Source organism: Podarcis muralis, chromosome 17 (assembly GCF_964188315.1).
Source record: "Podarcis muralis chromosome 17, rPodMur119.hap1.1, whole genome shotgun sequence".
Taxonomy (NCBI): domain Eukaryota; kingdom Metazoa; phylum Chordata; class Lepidosauria; order Squamata; family Lacertidae; genus Podarcis; species Podarcis muralis.
Genome location: NC_135671.1, coordinates 3,937,583 through 3,941,754, shown reverse-complemented (window position 1 = coordinate 3,941,754; position 4,172 = coordinate 3,937,583).

Here is a 4,172-nt window from a genome sequence, read left to right as displayed (position 1 = left end):
CTTCCTTCCGCCCCGCCGGCGGGCGCTGATTGGCCAGCCTCGCCGACCGGCTGAGCCTTTCTTTCATTCAGCATTCGCGACCAAGTGGGTGGTCTTTCGGGAGGCGGACTTTCCCTTTCCTTCCCTCCCGCGAGGCGGAAGTGAGAGCTGCCCGAGGAACCCAAGGGGAGAAAAACCCCAGGATTTCATTTCATTTTCTATCATGTCCCTGATTGTTACTGGGGGCAGCAGCGCGTAACTCAGGAAAGTGCAGCTGTTGCTACAAGCGCAGGTTTTCATTCATGGGGAAACATGCACTTTTGCCCTAAGAAAGCAGAGGCCTTCCTTCTGGGCATTGTTGGCCAAATGGTGCCAAAGAAGGACAGAACCTTGTTTATGTACGCGACAACAGCAAGAATACTTATCGCAAAGCACTGGAAGACACAAGATTTGCCCACTTTGGAAGAATGGCAGATGCAAGTGATAGACTACATGGAACTGGCAGAAATGACCGGCAGAATCCGAGACCTGGGAGAAGAGACAGTGGAAGAGGACTGGAAGAAATTTAAAGACTATTTACAAAGATATTGTAAAATGATTGAATGTTAAAATGATGCAGGAGATAAGGACAACATGGCATTAGTGATAAAGCTGAAAGGAATATGTAAAAGTACTGTATAAGAAATAAGGGTGAAAAAAGTTAGAATAATATTATGTCAGAACTAAACGAAATGATACGAAGGGAAAAACTGGTGACATAATAGTTGAAATGTATAATATATAATAAGATTCAAAAGAGGGTAAGATATTGCTGAATATGATTTTCTAAAAGAGAACACAGAAAAGGGAGATGTGAGGAAGTCAGGAAAGAGGGTTATGAAAGTAACAAGCTAGAAACAGGATTTTTATGTTTTTCTTTTCTTATGTATTTCTATGTATTTTCTTTTGTATTTTTTAAGTATGTGAAATCTGTTTAATTGTTTAAAATTTTTAATAAATATCTTTAAAAAAAAAAAGAAACATGCACTTTTGATTTTATCTTGTGTGATCAATGTCAGACGAGACCAGGGTTTGCATCCCTCACTCGGCCATGACCTTGGGGAGCCGCTGCCTGCCTGCCTAACGCAACCATAGAATCGTAGTTAGAAGGGACCGCGAGTGTCATCTGGAAAAAAAATCTCCTGCAACAAAATCTTTTGCCCAACGTGAAGCTCGAACCCAGGCCCCTGAGAGCCTCATGCTGTACCGACTGAGCTATCCCAGGTGTGCTATCCTACCTCGCAGGGTCAATGTTATGTAGGTTAAAATGATGACCAAGAAAATTGTGTATGACATCTTGAGCTCCCTGGAGAAAAAGGTGGGATATAAATGAAATTCTTCTTCTTCTTTGGCAATCACTCGTAGCCAAGTAAGATTGTCTTCCATAAACACAGTTTTAACAGTGAGTCCGTAAGTGACTGTGGAGGCCAATTCTGGATCCACTCGTCCTTCCACAGTGGGGACATTGGCTTCCAGGCGGGAGTTGATCATGGTGTGGATTTGCCAAGCGCGACTTCCTCTTAGCACATTTCTCCCTTGCGTCCTGAGTTTGAGCATCTTCAAAGCCCATGACACCTTTGGTAAAGGCTGTTCTCCAACTGAAGCGCTCGCAGGCCAGTGTTTCCCAGTTGTCGGTGTTTATACTACATTTTTAAAGATTTGCCTTGAGACAGTCTTTAAACCTCCTTTGTTGACCACCAGCATTACGCTTTCCATTTTTAAGTTCGGAATAGAGTAGTTGCTTTGGAAGACGACCATCAGAAATTAATAAGGTGTTGGCCCACAAAGCAATCGGAGTATGAGGTTTTGTTCTGAGTCTGGGCCTGGAGCGGACCTGAGGCAGCAGTTTAAGCCCTCAATTTACGCAGGTGTTGCATTCTGGGGGCTGCGCCTAAAGCCACAATTGCATATAGTCAAAACACATTGCTTCCCCCCCGGACACCCGCCCCCTTTTTAATTTTTATATATTTTGTGCCAAGTGCCTAAACTGAATGCGCAGGTTAAATGTGTATCAGTTGCGGGCTTACTGTACTTTGACTTCTGTCGCAAGCTGAAAGGTGTTAAGTATAAGGGATTTTTAGTGGTAAGTCAAACCTTATTACTGCATCAGATATGCAGTTTTATTTGCTGGCCATATTGGAGGACTGTCCTAAGTCACTCTCTTCTCTGCTGGGCTGCATTGGCTTGCGGGCAAATTTGAAAGCTCCATATTAAAAAGTAAGCAAAACCACTTTTTGACACGAATTTAAGACCCACTGGGTTGGAAAACATGGGAACCTTTGCTACTCACTTTTCTTGCTGGGTTGTAAGTTACTACACAATCACAGATCCAGTAAAATCCTGGCTTTTTCCAGCTGATTTCAGTAGGCAGCCTTTACTGTCCCTTCACCCCATAAGAAAGTTTGTGACTGAAACTGGCAGTTCAAGAAATGCACTTGTGTCCCCCTTGATCTACTGTCTAGGCAGCTGAGCAGCTTGCTGTTGTCCCCATAGATCATGGGTAGGCAAACTAAGGCCCAGGGGCCAGATCCAGCCCAATCGCCTTCTAAATCCAGCCCGTGGACGGTCCCGGAATCAGCGTGTTTTTACATGAGTATGCATCTCTGGGTTATTTGTGGGACATAGAAATTCACCCCCCCCCCAATATAGTCCAGCCCCCAAGGTCTGAGGGACAGTGGTCCGGGCCCCCTGCTGAAAAGGTTTGCTGACCCCTACCATACAGGGACGCGGGTGCCGCTGTGGGTAAAAGCCTCAGCGCCTAGGGCTTGCCGATCGAAAGGTCGGCGGTTCGAATCCCCGCGGCGGGGTGCGCTCCCGTTGCTCGGTCCCAGCGCCTGCCAACCTAGCAGTTCAAAAGCACTCTCAGGTGCAAGTAGATAAATAGGTACCGCTTACTAGCGGGAAGGTAAACGGCGTTTCCGTGCGCGGCTCTGGCTCACCAGAGCAGCGATGTCACGTTGGCCACGTGACCCGGAAGTGTCTCCGGACAGCGCTGGCCCCCGGCCTCTTGAGTGAGATGGGCGCACAACCCTAGAGTCTGTCAAGACTGGCCCGTATGGGCAGGGGTACCTTTACCATAGATGGAGGGAATCCAGAATAGGGGATTTTGTCTAGACACGGCCACCAGTCCCGACTTTCGTTTCCTCAAAAGCAGGACCGGCCCAGGACATTTTGGCAACGGAGGTGAACCACAAAATAGTGCCACCCTCCCCGCCAGGGAAATAAAAGATCTACATCAGGATCTGCTGACCCTGTGGAACCTGCTACCTGAGCTGGTCACCTTACCTTGTCTCATGGGTGAGCTGTTCCTGCTCAAGAGTGTCCAGTCCCTGTCTGTATTCAGATTTTGCTGCAAAAATTGTATCCTTAATGAAGGATCTAGTTAGGTTTGCCAACTTCATCATTTACTGGTGTGCCATATTCGCCTCTGCTGATACTGGAATGCTTTCTAGTGCAAGCAGATGGCCTTGAACTGTGGGAGGGGGCTGTTCTACTGCCCCCCCCCTTTTGTATATGTAGAGGCAGACCTCCACATTCCAGGAGCATCAATTGTTTTGGGCTTCTTACGGTTTTATTTTCTTGCAAGTTGCAGATTTGCATTTAACTTGTAGCCCATACCAAGCATTATATATACATGACAACAAAATAGGTCGTAGGCAGTTCAATAACTTAATATACATTTGGTAATGTAGACTTAATTTATAGGGGCTGTTTGTAATTTGCTTGGAATTCAGCCATCCCGTCAAGTTCAGGATTTGATAGATGTCAGTTACAGGCTGCCTCAGTGTCATGGCCAACCTAGGAATATCCAGATATTAAACATTTGGCTAAATTTATCTTTAATTTGCTACTGTTACATCTTATGTAGGCTATGCTTTAAGTTATGAAGTAAGCCTATCTTAACATTCTGATTTCAACTTCTGATTAGTCTTTTATGTTATGTTGGGATAGGCAGGACCATGTATCAAAATATATTTTGATGAGACCTTTTGGGAGGGCTCAACACCAGTCAAACTGCACGGTCATCTGTAAGTACTTGGACCAGTCTGGGATTTGCTTTGCTCACTTTAAAGCTATAAAAATTACATTGCCCCTGGCTGCTGGTATGAGTAGGCTCTCCTGGCAGAAAGTCAATTGAAATGTAGAGGGAAACC